General features: G+C 44.2%; 1 protein-coding gene across 2 annotated transcripts in view; it reads left to right on the top strand.

The window, feature by feature from the left end:
• RAP1GAP2 (RAP1 GTPase activating protein 2) overlaps nucleotides 1-16,750 on the top strand; it is a 1,085,931-nt gene that overhangs the window by 311,167 nt on the left and 758,014 nt on the right. The window lies entirely within an intron of this gene.

The following is a 16,750-nucleotide window of genomic DNA, read 5'->3' as shown; positions in this document are numbered from 1 at the left end:
AATAACTGGTGTGTCATGCCCTTACATGTCCGTGGCTGCATGTGCGCTACACTGAAAAGGCCAGCGTTTGTCGCTTACAGGTGCAGATAACCCGCTGAACAACGTTAGTGATGGGGATCACTGATTACAATTATTACCCGTGAACAATGATTTCCCAGTAAGTGCAGGTCAACCGCAGTTCCGGAATTAGGCCTAACCGTCATTCCTGAAAAAATGAAAAACTTACGTGTGCAAACCACAGGTGCTGTAGCTTGCTTAACAGCTCGCCAGCCGTTCTCACGCCCAGTATGGATTACACGTGATTGCACAAAGGTGAGGAAGGGTACCGTATCCCCAGATAACATGTATGGATAGCGTACACATTCAAAATATCTGTCTATACATCAGGAGGCAGGCTCAGACGGTGTTAGGCCCAGTATGGATTGCACGTGATTGCACAAAGGTTAGAAAGGGTACCGTATCCCCGGATAACATGTATGGATAGCGTACACATTCAAAATATATGTCTATACATCAGGAGGCAGGCTCAGACGGTGTTAGGCCCAGTATGGATTGCACGTGATTGCACAAAGGTTAGAAAGGGTACCGTTTCCCCGGATAACATGTATGGATAGCGTACACATTCAAAATATATGTCTATACATCAGGAGGCAGGCTCAGACGGTGTTAGGCCCAGTATGGATTGCACGTGATTGCACAAAGGTTAGAAAGGGTACCGTATCCCCAGATAACATGTATGGATAGCGTACACATTCAAAATATGTGTCTATACATCAGGAGGCAGGCTCAGACGGTGTTAGGCCCAGTATGGATTGCACATGATTGCACAAAGGTTAGAAAGGGTACCGTATCACCGGATAACATGTATGGATAGCGTACACATTCAAAATATATGTCTATACATCAGGAGGCAGGCTCAGATGGTGTTAGGCCCAGTATGGATTGCACGTGATTGCACAAAGGTTAGAAAGGGTACCGTTTCCCCGGATAACATGTATGGATAGCGTACACATTCAAAATATATGCCTATACATCAGGAGGCAGGCTCAGACGGTGTTAGGCCCAGTATGGAGTGCACGTGATTGCACAAAGGTTAGAAAGGGTACCGTTTCCCCGGATAACATGTATGGATAGCGTACACATTCAAAATATATGTCTATACATCAGGAGGCAGGCTCAGACGGTGTTAGGCCCAGTATGGATTGCACGTGATTGCACAAAGGTTAGAAAGGGCACCGTTTCCCCGGATAACATGTATGGATAGCGTACACATTCAAAATATATGTCTATACATCAGGAGGCAGGCTCAGACGGTGTCAGGCACAGTATGGATTTGACGGCCCAGACTACACAGCGGAGGAGCATGGAGAGGTAAAGATTGCAAAGGCTGGGGCCCTGCCCAAGCAAGGGGGGCCCACTCGTGGGCGTCAGTACTGGCACTGGGCCCCTCATAGTACGGCGGTGTGTCTGATGGCGGGTGTGCACCACCACCGTCAGAGACACTTGATTGCACTATGAAGGACCCTGTGCCAGTGCCCGCGCCCAAGAGTCAGCCTACCCACCTGTCCAGGGCAACGGCACTCGCACGGTGTCGTGCGCTAGGTGGTGACCCCGGCCATGGGGGGGGGAGGCAGCACAGTTAGGGAGTTTTAGAAAGTGGCATATGTTGATGTTGGACATTCAGCTGATGCAAAAGGTGAAATAGGTCAAGTCCCAGGAAGAGGTGGACCAAAGCAAGCCATTTTTCTGTCACCCTATGTGTCATCAGGGGAAGGTGGGACAAAATCCTTGGAAACCCATGCGTGGTTCATTTTAATGAAGGTTAGATCATCCACATTTTGGGTTGACAGACGGGTCCTTTTTTCTGTCAGGATTGATCCAGCTGCACTGAAGACTCTTTCCGATAGCACACTTGCAGCTGGGCAAGCGAGCTCCTGTAAGGCATATTGTGCCAATTAAGGCCAGGTGTCCAGTTTAGCGGCCCAATAGTCAAAGGGGAATGACCTGTGTGGGAGAACATCGATATGGGAGGAAAAGTAGTTTGTAACCATAGTTGACAACTGCTGTCTCCTGTCACTTTCCATCGATGCAGTATTACCAGTTGTGTGAGCGGTACTTGAAAAATCAGTCCACAACATTGTCATGAAACCCCTGTCTCCAACGCCACTTCTGCTGTGTGCACCACGAACACCTCTGCCAAGCTGCCCCCGGCCCGTACGGCTCGTGTGAGAACCATCACCGCTGCTGTGTGCTGGGAATGCCTCAAGCAACCGATTTACCAGAGTTGCTTGTTTATTAGCCAATATTAGGTCAAGGTTCTCCTGTGGCATGATGTTTTGTAATTTGCCTTTATAGCGTGGATCCAGGATGCTGGCCAACCAGTAGTCGTCATCGCTCATCATTTTGGCAATGCGGGGGTCCCTTTTTAGGATCTGCAAGGCATAATCTGACATGTGGGCCAATGTTCCCGGTGTCAATGATGCACTGCGAGTGCTGGTTGGAGGAGCACTTTCTGGCAAATCCACATCCCTCCAGTCACGCACAAACCCTGTACTAGACCTTGCCACGCCAACATTTTCACTTGCCCCACGAGATGCATCCTCCTCCCCTAAGTAATCATCCCCATCATCCTCCTCCTCCTCCTCTTCTTCCTCCACCTCGTCCAAGAGAGGTCACTGAGCAGACAATGGCTGAATGTCATCAAGGATTCCCTCCTCCTCTTCCTCCTCATCAACATTGGCTGCAGAAGCCTGCTCCTTAAGGTGCGTCAAAGTTTGCATGAGCAGACGCATAAGTGGGATGCTCATGCTTAGGATGGCGTCGTCTGCACTTACCAGCCGTGTGCATTCCTCAAAACACTGAAGGACTTTACAGAGGTCTTTCAGCTTCGACCACTGCACACCGGTCAACTCCATGTCTGCTCTCAAAGTGCCTGGCCGTGTATCCTCCCACAAATGCATTATAGCCTGCCTCTGCTCGCACAGCCGCTCCACCATGTGCAGGGTGGAGTTCCACCTTGTTGCAATGTCGATAATGAGGCGGTGGTTGGGAAGGTGGAGCAATCGCTGCAGCTTCTGCATACGAACGGAGTGTACAGGCGACCGGCAGATGTGCGCGCACAGTCTTCGCACCTTCTGGAGCAGGGCTGTTAACTCCGGATAATTTTTGAGGAAGCACTGCACCACCAGGTTCAAGGTGTGAGCCAAGCAAGGTATATGGCTGAGTTTTGAAAAGGCTATGGCTGCCACAAAATTACGGCCGTTATCACTAACTACCTTGCCTGCCTCAAGATGTACACTGCCCAGCCATGACTCAGTTTGTCGCTGAAAGTACTCGGCCAGCACCTCGGCGGTGTGTCTGTCGCCCAAACACATCATCTGCAACACTGCCTGCTGACGCTTTCCACTAGCTGCTCGATAGGGGGACACCTCGTGTGCAACAGTGGCAGCTGCAGATGGAGTGCTCGTACGACTGCGCTCTGTGGACGAGCTTTCGCTTCTGGAGGAGGTGGAGGAGGAGGAGGGTCGAACGCCTACAGCCAACTGTTTCCTATACCGTGGGCTAGGCAGCACTGTCCCACCACCGCTGTCCCCTGTGGACCCTGCATCCACCACATTAACCCAGTGCGCAGTGATGGACACGTAACGGCCCTGGCCATGCCGACTGGACCATGCATCAGTTGTGAGGTGCACCTTTCCGCTCACTGACTGCTTGAGTGCATGGACAATGCGGTCTTTCACATGATGGTGGAGGGCTGGGATGGCTTTGCGAGAGAAGAAGTGGCGACTGGGTAGGTCATAGCGTGGTACTGCATAGGCCATGAGTTCGCGGAAAGCTGCGCTTTCCACCAACCGAAAGGGCATCATCTCAAACGAGATTAGTTTGGCAATGTGGGCGTTCAAACCCAGTGTACGCGGATGAGAGTCTGAGTACTTTCTTGACCTACTCATAGTGTCTGGGAGGGTGAGCTGGATTTGAGAGCTGCATATGGTGGAAGTAGCGGTGGACAGGGCGGACTGAGAGAGGGTTGATGATGGTGATGGAGTTGGTGTTCTTTCTGATGGCCTAGAATCAGTCTTTCGTTGATATAACAGTGGGATTCCCTGACTGCTGTGGCCTTGCAACGACACCTCAACATTTGCTGCTGTGCTAACCGGTGGGCTTACAGTGGGGGAAACAATGTAGCGTTGCTGACTACCTTCGTTGTGATCAGTTGCACATGTGGCACTTGAGGTTTGGTGTTGTGTCCACGCTTGCAAGTGCATGCTGGTTAAATGTCTAAGCATGCAACTGGTATTCAAATTTTTCAGATTTTTCCCTCGGCTAAAGGTCTTTGCGCACTTCTTACAGATAACCTTGGCCTGATCATGAGGATTTTGTTCAAAAAAGTGCCACACTGCACTCTTCCTACTTTGGCAGACATTTTGCGGCCTAGCACACTGTGATCTTTTGACCCTCTGAACAAGCTGTCCAGCAACTCTTTTGATGTTTGGAACCTGTCTTTGGAGTGCTCCGGGCCTGCCAGATAACAGCTGTTGTGATGTCGATGTCTGCTGTGGATGCTCCTCATCTGAGCTATTGGAAGCAGCACCCTCTTCCCCCAATGGATGCCAATCTGGGTCAACAACTGGGTCATCCATCACCTCCTCTTCTATGTCATGTGCACCTTCCTCTGTGTCACCGTGTATGGTGGTATAGTGTGCGGGAAGGGGCACCTGAGTCTCATCAGGGTCAGAATCTGGCTCTGTACACTGCGAGGACAATGTAGTGCTCTGAGTGAATTTACCAGCAGAATCATCCATCAGCGGCTGTGCATCAGTGCACTCCATGTCAGATTCATCTTGGCCTGGGTAATTCACCATTTCACTTGATAATCCAGGCATGGTATGTGAAAACAGCTCCATGGAGTAATCAGTAGTATGGCCTGTGTCATCCTTCAATCTTGGTTGGGGTGAAGGACACAAGGAAAGGTGTGGTTCATGAACATGAGCCTCCAATGATGACTCAGTGCTTTTACTTTTTACAACTGAAGAAGAGGAGGCGATAGAGCTGGAGGCTGAGTCAGCAATGTGAGACAAAACTTTTTCCTGATGCTCTGGCTTTAAAAGCGGTTTGCCAACTCCTAGAAAACTAAGCGTTCGAGGCCTTATGTAGCCAGACGATGACGCAGGCTCAACACCTCCTGCATTCGGTCCTATTTTGCTCTTGCCACTACCATCAGATCCACCACCAACACCATCATTACCAGCTGCCAACCCCCGCCCAATTCCACGGCCTCTTCCACCAGCCTTCCTCATTTTTGGTAGAAATGTAGACAAAATCCAACAAACTATATAGTAATGTAAAACAAGGTACAAGATGTCTATAGGACAGGGGAGATTTTGAATTTCTGCAGACACTTGTGGACACTGGACACTTTTGGATTGTGTGAGGCCCACTGAATATCTGAGCGCTCTGTCACAGGCTCGATGGCACAGCTGTGACCAAAGTGACTAGAGGATAAGGGAGATTTTGAATTTCTGCACACACTTGTGGACACTGGACACTTTTGGATTGTGTGAGGCCCACTGATATCTGAGCACTATGTCACAGGCTCGATGGCACAGCTGTGACAAAAGTGACTAGAGGATAATGGAGATTTTGAATTTCAGCAGACACTTGTGGACACTGGACACTTTTAGATTGTGTGAGGCCCACTGAATATCACAGCGCTATGTCACAGGCAGAAATTGGCTAGTGTATCACAAGGTGTATGTAGAATTGGGCAGAATAGGAATCTCCCTAGAGTGCAGGTCTGTAAGAACGGAACATGTCCTCGTTTTATTCTCACAGAGTGACAAACTGATAGCTTCACTGTGGCTGTGATAACAGCCGTTACACGGTACTGTGTGAGGAGCGTACACCGCTGTATGGTGTGAAAAAATGCACGCTCAGTACCTCAGCAGGACAAAAAAAAAAATTGGGATTGCTTTTAAAAAAGCAGTTTGCGGAGCAGTGGGTAAACAGCAATGCAGGAATGTCAGGAAGCCTTAGAAGGCAGCCCAACAACCAACACCACTGATACACCACTATATAGCCTCCCCTTGCACTGCACACACAGTGACTGGTGTGTTGTACAGGCAAAATCGCTAGCAGCAGAAGCAGTTTTTTTTTCTTCTCAGCAGGACAAAAAAAAAAATTGGGATTGCTTTTAAAAAAGCAGTTTGCGGAGCAGTGGGTAAACAGCAATGCAGGAATGTCAGGAAGCCTTAGAAGGCAGCCCAACAACCAACACCACTGATACACCACTATATAGCCTCCCCTTGCACTGCACACACAGTGACTGGTGTGTTGTACAGGCAAAATCGTTAGCAGCAGAAGCAGTTTTTGGTGTCTTCTTCCCTGCCTAACGCTCTCCCTACAAAATCATCATCAGCAGCAGCTCTCCCTATTCTGAGATCAGCATGAGTAACATGGCGGTCGGCGTGCACGCCCTTTTATACCCCCTGTGACGCCCCCCAAAGCAAGCCAATCACTTGCATGCCCTTCTGAAAGATGGTGGTGACCCCTGCCTATGTCATCACGTTGCCCACAGTGTCCGTGGATCCTGATTGGCTGAAAAAGAGCGCAAAACAAACTTTTGAAACGCGACTTTGGCGCGTAAGTCGCCGACCTTGTGGCCGACCTCATCCTAGGGTCGGGTTTCGTTTCATGAAACCCGACTTTGCCAAAAGTCGGCGACTTTTGAAATTTTTCGACCCGTTTCGCTCAACTCTAATTAGGATATCTCTGAATCAAGGCTGAAAATGACAAAAAGTACCCGAACATCTGAGTTCAATATATTTGTTATTTGTCGTGTCCGAAGCTGAGCCTACATCTTTCCTCGCACATGACGGCTTATTTAACCAGCCATCATGTGACTTTAACAGCTGCGCGTGGATTGCAGGTCCACCCATGGCTGTTAACCAGTGAAATCCCACTGTCAAACAATGTGGGCAGTAAACGAATCATTATGGCCACACATTGGCGCCCAGTCACGTGATCGTGATGGGCTGCCATGACACCTGGAATCTGCAGAAGACCCCCCTGTTCCTGTTGCTGGTGTTCATAGGAGATTGTGATTTGTGCAATACATATCAGTGCTGAAGCCCTGCTGTGTAGAACAGGTGATCGAACAATCGCAGACTCATGTCTTCTAAGGGGACTATTAAATAAAGTAAAAAGTGAAAAAAGTTTTAAAAAATATAGAAAAAACACAAAAGTGCAAATAGCCCCTCTTTTTGCCTCATTGAACATAAAACAATTTAAAACTTTGGTATAGATGCTTTCAGAAATGTCCGATCTATCAAAATATAAAATAAAACACCAGATCTATAAACGGCAAAACAAGAAAAAAATGGAAACTCCAGAATTACATTTTTTTGGCCGCCACAACATTGCAATAAAATACAATAAGAGGTGATCAAAATGTTATCAACAAAATTGTTAGCTCAGGGCGCAAAGCATAAGCCCTCGCCCAGCCCCAGATCCTGAAAAATGGAAACACTACAGGCCTTGGAAAATGACAACTAACGCAAAAACTTTTTTCATTCAAAATTTGGATTTTTTTTCACCACTTAAATAAAACAAAAAGGTTCATATTTGGTAGCTGTGTACTCGTACTGACCTGGGGAATCATATTAACAGGTGAGGTCAGTTTTACCATATTGTGAACATGGTAAATTAAAAATCCAAAAAAACTATTGTGAAAATACACTTGCTGTATTTCATTTTTTTAAGTCAGTTTTCTTGTGTTGTGGTATGTCATTTTTTGCTCTCAATTCTTCAAAATGGTGCACGAGCAAAATGGTATTTTTTTCTGTATTGAACTGGTTATGCAACTTTTTGGAGGACAAAAGTTGCACATTGTGCGAAATGGTGCAAACATTTAGCCAAAAAGTTTGACATACTCAAAAATACACCGGGAAGAGGAAAGGGGGAGGACTGGAGTGATGTTGTTTCAATGTTTGCAACTTTTTAAAAGTCTCTATTGAGTTATCAGGTAAAAATAATAATAATCTTTATAAAGCGCCAACATATTCCACAGCGCTTTACAGTTTAACAGTTTCAAAACACAAGTTGTAAGTAACAACGTTAACAATACAATAATTAATGCAAAATAAGACGACCCTGCTCGTGAGAGCTTACAATCTACAAAGAGGTGGGTGAGATACAAAGTACAGGTGTGTATTTACAATGATGTATTTACATTGATGGTCCAGCCATCTTATATATTAAAAACATCTGAAATTGCTAAACACCACTCATAAAGTGGAATACAAGGAAAAATCACGCGAGCACATATAAAATAACAAATAAAAAAATGCACAAATAAAATAATGAATTGCTGAAAACAATAAAAAGGTGAAAAACACACAGCAATAGACAAAAGATAGGTGCAAAGGCAACGAAGAATCAAAGCCTCAGAGTCCAATTCGTCAACTGCTTACTAAAAAGCCGCAGTAGTGGTCAGTGTGCCTCTACCTCATGCAACTTGTCACTGTGCTCCTCTCCCTCACCTTTCTATAGACTTTAATAGACAACTGTAATCTGATACCTCAGTGAGATGGCAATCCCACATATCTTCAAGGCTTGTACAGCCGACCATATTTTTGGTCCAATTGTGAGCTGCAGAACATCTAGAACCAATGTTTGTCTATGGGGTCGTGCGCATTGTCCAGTTTTTTCCTGTCGCAACATGCCTGATTTTGATCTGATCGTTGGTTCGCACTCCGCCATGCAAGTCAATGAATCTGTGGAAAACATTGGACTGCACTTAGATGTCATCTGTGTTGTTCGATTTCCATGGACTGACAGATTAGAGAAGTTGAAGAATTTCTTTTTTCTCATCTTCTCTTCATCTGAGAGAATCAGCTCAAACTCTCATCACTCTGATCAAAGTTTGACCAGAATATGATTTACATAGTTGACCCGATTCTCTTGGATGAGAGAACACACACCCGTCTGCACCTGTCCTCATGTATTTTAGCTGTATTTCTAATTGAATGATGATTTCTGAGGCAGGGGAGAGATGAATGGCTCAAAAGTGGAGACGGAAGCATATTTCTCTGTTGAGATATGATACAAAGGTTCTTCTATTCTCTTATGGTGTCGATTAATAATGATGTGTAGTTAGCCCTGACGAATGGAAAGCTCACAGCAAGAAATATTAGTAATTTTTCCAAGTAATTGTATGTACAGTATATTTGAATGTAGAGGGTGGCCTGCAACTAGTGTGGTTAGGGCCATAGTAAGATTAGAATGGCACATAAGAAGGGAGGCTACCCGGTGACAAAACTTACTGTAGAAGCCCAACTTATTGAGATAAGCTAATTTTTTGTGCTTCATTGCTAACATTGCTGCGAACAATGGTTCCAAACTATACAGTAACTAACTTACATTATTTCTCTATAGTTTAGTTAGCCGGTACAAGTGTTGAAGGGAACCGACTGACCACTGGAGATGTTTCTACCAAAACATACCAATTGCTCTGCTACCTATTGTTTGCTTGCTAAACCATGATGGGTGCTTCTAGTGCTACCAGAAGCTAAAAGTGAAATGTTGCACAAGTCAAGAATGTGAAGAAACATATCTGTAGATGTTCTTTCTTCTTCAGTCAATGAAGGTTGTCTCCAGAGGTGAAGTTCTCACTTTCTTTATTGATTGTGCCGGTTTTCTGCTATGAAGTTAACATAAAAAGTCCTTGCTAAGGTTAACCTCATCACTCTCTCAGTGGCTGTCATCACTCTCCAGATACTTTATACTGTAGTTACCAAACACGGATCAATGAAATAACCTGGGATATGGTCGTAAAGGGCTCAAAGTAAATGGGTTGGATAAATGCACGCTACAAAGGTGGTTGTCATCAGCAACCTCCGATAATTCTTCTGTCTTCACATCAAGGTTTCCTCCACTTTAATATAAACCCCTGTAAGTCTTTACTGATTTTACTTACCATATCAGAATTATACTTGGTGTATCAATAGTTAAGAATAGTTTCTTATGATTCTCAGTCTGGTACAACTTTACTTCCAAAATTTGGTTACCCTTTTCCTAACTTAAAATGAATGCATCTTATTCATAACAGTGCGGCTATGGCAAGAAAGCAGAACAGTGGAGGACGATGATGAAACAATGGTGAAAGAATAACTGTGTAATATTACGTGGCTTTGATGTTTGGTCTAAGAATAAATGGCAGTTGGCATATTTGCTATCCAGATGGCACACTTAATTCCTGGCAGTCTGACAAGTGAATACTCACATGTTTAAATCAAATAATATTACAAGTGCAAAGCATCATAGTAATCTGCTAATTCCATTTATAAGATAAAATTATATTATTATGTTGGTCTGTACTACTTTCTTATGTACAGTGCGCAGCATAAATGAGGATGCACAATTTTGACAAGACTGAGCTTCATAGAACATTATTTTCATACCCATAACATGAACGTAAGGTTAATAATATAATTTAAATTACAAAATCTTCAGTTTTACTCAAATCAGTTGATGCAAAATGAATACACCCAACATCAAAAACTACTACATGTAGTATTTTGCATCTCCTCCATGATTTCTTCTAGGCATGGGATGAATGTGTTGGCGACATATTGCAACATCTTTTTCCATTCTTCAGGAACGACCTCTTTTAGAGCTTGGATGCTGGATGGAGAGTGTTAAGAACTTGTCTGTTCAGAATGCCCTACAGGTGTTTGGTTGGGTTCAGATCAAGAGACATACTTGGCTAATGAAACACTTGCTTAGTTCTTATTCAGAAATGCCACAGATGTGTGTTTGAGATAATTGTCCTGTTGGAAAAGTTCACGTCTACCAAGGACATGCAGTGATGGAGTATCTTCTATTCAATATACAGCAGTACATTTGTGAATTCATGATATCATCAATGAAATGTAGACCCCCAACACCAGCAGCACTCATGCAGCCCCACATAAGGACACTGCCACCACCATGTTTTACTTTAGGCAACCCTCTGATTTCCTCTATTTGCACTTATGAATCTGTTTTCTATCATGTAGTATTATTTATTTTCTATCATGTAGTTTTATGTCGTTTTAGCAAATAAGAATAGGACTGCCAATTCAGCTCTGTGCAGCTGAATGTACAGAGGGGCAGATGGATAGAAAAAAAGATGTAAAGGTACAAGAGAGAAACCTTATGTTGGGTCTAGTCTGCATATTAGCACAATAAGTATGCAATTACTGTGATTTGTGGAAAGTAATACATGTAATACATGTACAGCTTTGTAACCCTTCTACACTCACCCTCACCAAATTGATATAGTATACTGTTTTTTTCTGCTATAAGGCACACTTTTTACCTCCAAAAATGTGGAGGAAAATGGGGTCTTATATTCTGGATGTACCTGCTCTGATTGTGGATGAGGAGGTGGGGGAGCGGCAGCAGGTCACAGTAGGTAGGAGCTGGCGGCTGCGGTTTACTCCTGTGCCCGCTGCTAAAGAGAAATGAGAATTCACTGCATTCCATGCCCATGGGAGTGGAGAGCAGTAAATATTAATTTCTCTTTAATAGCGTACACGCTGTTACCCGCAGCAACCATCTTACTGCAGCTGCCTGGCTTTTGCATTTGCCCGCTACTTAAGGCAATGAATATTCACTGTTCTCCACTCCCATAGGTGTGGAATGCAATGAATATTCATTCCCTTTAGTAGCGGGAACACATGAACGCCCGATGGCTGCAGGAAGCCGGCTACTGCAGTTAATGCTGAGAATGCTATTAAAGAGCAATTAATATTCACTACTCTCCACGCACATGTTCCTGGCGTGGAGAGCAGTGAGTATTCCCGCAGCTGTCCTCCGGCTTGTAAGCAGCACATGATGTCACTACCATGCGCTGCTTACAAGCATATGTTAGCTGCTGGCACTGGAACAAGATGCTGCGAGGGAATGCAGGAAGATAAGTATAATGGCTTTTTTAATGTTTCTCTGACGGTGGCCATGCATACCAGGATGGGAATGGGGTCCAATCATACCAGGATAAGGATGGGGGTCCTGCATACCAGGATAGAGATGAGGGGGTCATGCATACCAGGATAGTTATGAGGGGGCCAAGCATACCAGGATGGGGATGAGGGGACCATATATACCAGGATAGGGGATATTAGTACAGAATTGACCAAATATTTTGCTTCAATATTTTTCCTAATTTCCTCCTCTAAAGCCTAGGTGCGTCTTATGGTCTGGTGCGTCTTATAGTACGAAATATTCAGTAAACATTTTGCTTTTGGATATGAACAATTTTGGGACATTTTTTTTACTCAAAAGGGTTGTCCAGATTTTTCAAGAAAGTCTGCAGTAACTCTATCCACGCTCTGTGTCGGTGACAAAATCGGATGGCCATATGACCGCAAGCATGTGATGCATACTTTCAGCTACATTCCGTATAGATGTGCGCGGCCTCGCTCAATACACTGCACATGTATATGACATAGTTGCAGTCACATGATTGCTAGGTTTTGCCTCCAGCATTGGAGAATTCACACGCGCTGTGAGGATTCCCAAATCTGCAGTCACATAGAGTAAAGGGCATGTCACACTAAGAGATATCGCTAGCAATATCGCTATAACTAGTGACGTTATAGCGATATTGCTAGCGATATCGCTGTGTCTGATACTTACCTCCGACCGGCTCCCCCGCTGGTTATCGCTGATCGCGCGAGAACGTCCAGGACCGCTTCTCGTCATCAGCTTCCTGCGGCGCTTCCTGCTGTGAAGGCGAGCGACGCGTGGAGCCGGGCGGGAGGACGCAGGATCGCCTAGTGTGACAGGTAAGTAGCGACCCCCGTCCCCAGCGATGTCGCTGGTGAGATCTGCCTGTGTGGCAGCTCACTAGCGACCACTTAGCGATGTATCAGTGATCCTGACCGCGTCATATCGCTGGTCGGGATTGCTGGTACATCGCTAAGTGTGACACTACCTTAACTGCAGACTTTTGTGGTAAACCTGGACAACTCTTTTAAATGTTTTATTGTAGCCTAAAAATATTTTTTGCATTAAGCTGTCATTTGGCTTTTAGAGACTCTTTGTATCCTACACATTGCTAGCTATAGAATGATTTTGAATTGAGTGAAAATCACCAGTTACTGGTTTTGATAGAGAGTTTGTAACAATTTTGCTTTTCTCAGCTGATTTATTACCACATCAAAGTTCACCTTAACTTTGATGTGGTCTGTGGTCATATTTCAGCACAGAGCAGCTCAGTAAAAGTCAGATAAAAGAGTTAGGCTGGGGTCACACTAGAGAGGAATACGGACGAGTGAGAGGCGTTAAAAGCACGCATTACACACGGACAAATTATTCTCTATGGGGCAGCTCCCATCAGCCGTATATTTCTCGTCTGTATTCTACGGTCCGTGCCAATCGCAGCTTGCTCTGTTTGTCAGCGTACTACGCCCGTAGTACGCCAATGCAAGTCTAGGGGTGTGCTAAAAATACGCATTATACATGGACCAGATGTGTGACTTGCGAGAAATACGCACCCAGTGTCCTTTAGAAAAGCCGGCAATTCAGTGCGCGATACAGTAAAATCACACGGACAGGTTTTATAACACAAACGAAAGAATAGATATAGACACATAGAATACATACATATATATATTTATATATATATATATATACATGTCATTGAGACACACATATATATATATATTTATATTTCACAGAGTTCTTCATAGCAGAATAGCCGCTAATTCAATTGCCGGCTTTTGTCAAATCATTCCCCAACCCGACATGAAATGACACATGGTTTACATACAGTAAACCATTTCATTTCATGGTTTTTTTTGTATGTCTTTCATTAGCAATTAGATGAGGGTTGATGTTTAAAATTAGGGAGGTGTAGGTGTTAATTTAAGGGGTTAATTCGTTGTAAAAAAATGTGTGGGCTCCCGCATTGACAAATTACCGCGGGAGCCCACACATTTTTTAACTACGAATTAACACCTTAAATTAACACCTACACCTCCCTAATTTTAAACATCAACCCTCATCTAATTGCTAATGAAAGACATACAAAAAAAACCATGAAATGAAATGCTTTACTGTATGTAAACCATGTGTCATTTCATGTCGGGTTGGGGAATGATTTGACAAAAGCCGGCAATTGAATTAGCGGCTATTCTGCTATGAAGAACTCTGTGAAATATAAATATATATATATATATATGTGTCTCAATGACATGTGTATATTTATATTTATATATATATATGTATTCTATGTGTCAATATCTATTCTTTGGTTTCTGTTATAAACCCTGTCATAGGGCTCCATTATATGTCCATTTTGCAAGCCGGCGAGAAAATCTCAGCATATGGATGGCATACGGATTACATACAGATGCTTACATGCGCAAAATACGCGACCGCACCTTGCTTACGGATGACATACGGATCACTGTTTAGGGGCCATTCATCCGTATTACGCCTGTAAACTACGGACCGTATTTTGCGTCGGTTAGTGTGACCCCGGCCTTACAAACAATCCATCAGTACAGATCACTGATGTATTCTCAGTAACTCATTCAGCAGCCTGCAATGTGCAGGGAAACAAAGAGCCTGTTAACACTAAATCGTACAAAGTCGTAATAGAAGCCTATTGCAAAATGGATTTTAAACAGAATTCATGCATTCATATAAAAACAGTCCCAGATGTGTCCATACCTTACGTTTCTTGGACGTGTAAGGCACTAATCTTTCCTGGTTTTCTTCCTTTTTGGCTGATGCTTCGAGGTGCCTTTGGTTCTGCTTCCTCCAAGTTACTTCTCTCTGTCCATTCTTCAGGGTTAAGTACTGTGAGGCTCTTTCTGTTTCTCACTATACAGACCTGCTTGTGATCTGTAACATTTTTATGCTTCTATCATCCAGATTGTATTCTTCCGCCTGTGATTTAGTCTTGTCTCTGATGGTTATGGCCAGTGCTCGCTTTCTGTGAAAACGTTCCAAATGAGAGATTTTCACTAATTAAAATATTTGATAAAAACTTCTCTATCCAAAGTTTTATTCTATTAGAACCCTCCCTTCATGCAGTGACACATACTGACATGCTAGCCTCCGACTAGTGTGTACACGATAAATGGACGCCTGTTTGTTAAGCAATCCCTGCATGTGTTCCGCTTGTCCAACAGCCACGAGACATGCAGCCGCGGGGACTTAAACTTATTTTTTGAGCATGCTGAAGTCACTCGGTTAGCAGCCGAGCATGCTCAGATAACACCTTATTATCATCATAACTGCTGACTACTCAACTTTGGAGGAGATTTCTCTCGGTAGGCTGGCATGTGGCAATGTTCTAATGGCATGATATATATGTGAGTGTGAACATCAAGGTGAAGCCTTTATTCTTAGGCTACTTTCACACATCAGGTTTTCGGCGTCAGGCGCGATCCGGCGTCGTGCCGGAACGCCGGATCCGGCAAATGTTTAGTAAAACCGGATGTGACGGATCCGGTTTTCTGCTGGATCCGTCTTTTTCTTCACAGACAAAACCGGATCCGTCTCATCCGGTTCATCCGTTTTTCTATCCGTTTTTCGACGGATTACGCCGGATCCGGTTTTTAAAATTGACCCTTGTGGCCTTCCGAACGGGATTGGCTACTGGAAAACTAGATATAGCATGTTCCTACAGCCCTTCTTTGACAGGTTGTAGAGAAGAAAGTGCAGGTTGGAGAGAAGAGCAAGTTACTGGCGAAGATGGATGTTGTCATTGGAAATATTACCACTAGAAGTTCTGTGACGGTTTCAGGGACAATTTTCCACTATACTTTATGTCACCTCAAGGCAGAGTACACTGGGATGATAGAGTGTGAAAGATTTGTGCCCTAAACTTGTGTACCTTCTGGACCAACAGTATATACCTTTGCCAACCAAAGTTGGCTATCTTGTCATGGTCTTACTATTTTTACCTTTAGGCCACAGGTGTGTACCTGGTTGTGTTTTATGCAAAGTATTTCACCTTTTAACAAAAGTTGTGTACATTGTTAGGAAATCACCAACAATAAACACAACTTTTTAAGTGAAATACTTTGCTTCAAACACAACCAGGAACACAACTGTGGCAAAAAGCTAAAATTTACCCACAGTTATACCTGGTTTTGAATACCTTTTTACCTTTGAAATACCCTGTATTTAACCTTTTTTTAAAACATAGTTCGCCGCAGAAAGAAATGACAGACAACCATTGTGAAACGATAATTTAACTTTTATTTAAATTTTTTTTTTTTTTTGTAAAATGTTTTTAAAGTGCAAAAAAACTTTTTTAGAAAGGTTTTAAACCCAATGGGCATTTTTATTACAAAAAACACACATTACAATTCTGTGTACTGTGGGGTGGAAATACTGCTGGAGGGGCTGCGGGACACTTCGACACTGGGTGTGTGGAGAGAGGACTGGGATCGTGGTGGGGAAGGAACAGTTAGAGGTGAAGGTGTGGAAAAAGCTACAGAATGGGTGGACATGTGGGAGGCAGAAAAGGTGGTGGGCGGTGGAGTGGAGGGTTGGGCAGGGACTGTAGGAGCAGATGATGTTGATGGAAAGTTGTATGGGGAAGGAGTTTGGTACGGGGAAGGAGTTTGGTACGGGGCAGGTTGCTGGAAGTGGGGAGATGACTGGTACTGGGGAGGTTGCTGGTACTGGGCAGGTTGCTGGTACTGGGCAGGTTGCTGGTATGTAGTAGGAGGGGGAGGATGAAAAGTGGCTG

Source organism: Dendrobates tinctorius, unplaced genomic scaffold (genome assembly GCF_039654945.1).
Source record: "Dendrobates tinctorius isolate UK_male_01 unplaced genomic scaffold, ASM3965494v1 ptg000016l, whole genome shotgun sequence".
Classification (NCBI taxonomy): Eukaryota; Metazoa; Chordata; class Amphibia; order Anura; family Dendrobatidae; genus Dendrobates; species Dendrobates tinctorius.
This window is presented reverse-complemented; position numbering and strand designations above follow the sequence as displayed.